Below are 201 nucleotides of genomic sequence, written 5' to 3' on the forward strand. Positions count from 1 at the left end.
AGCCAGACATTCTAGAGTCCGAGGTCATGTGGGCCTTGGGAAGCATCACTACAAACAAAGCTAGTGGAGATAATGGAATTCCAGCTGAGCTATTTCAAATCTTAAAAGATGATGCTGTTAAAGTGCTGCACTCATATGCCAGTAAATTTGGAAAACTCAGCAGTGGCCACAGGACTGGAAAAGGTCAGTTTTCATTCCAAT

Source organism: Bison bison, unplaced genomic scaffold (assembly GCF_000754665.1).
Source record: "Bison bison bison isolate TAMUID 2011002044 unplaced genomic scaffold, Bison_UMD1.0 scf7180017845635, whole genome shotgun sequence".
In the NCBI taxonomy this organism is placed as follows: domain Eukaryota; kingdom Metazoa; phylum Chordata; class Mammalia; order Artiodactyla; family Bovidae; genus Bison; species Bison bison.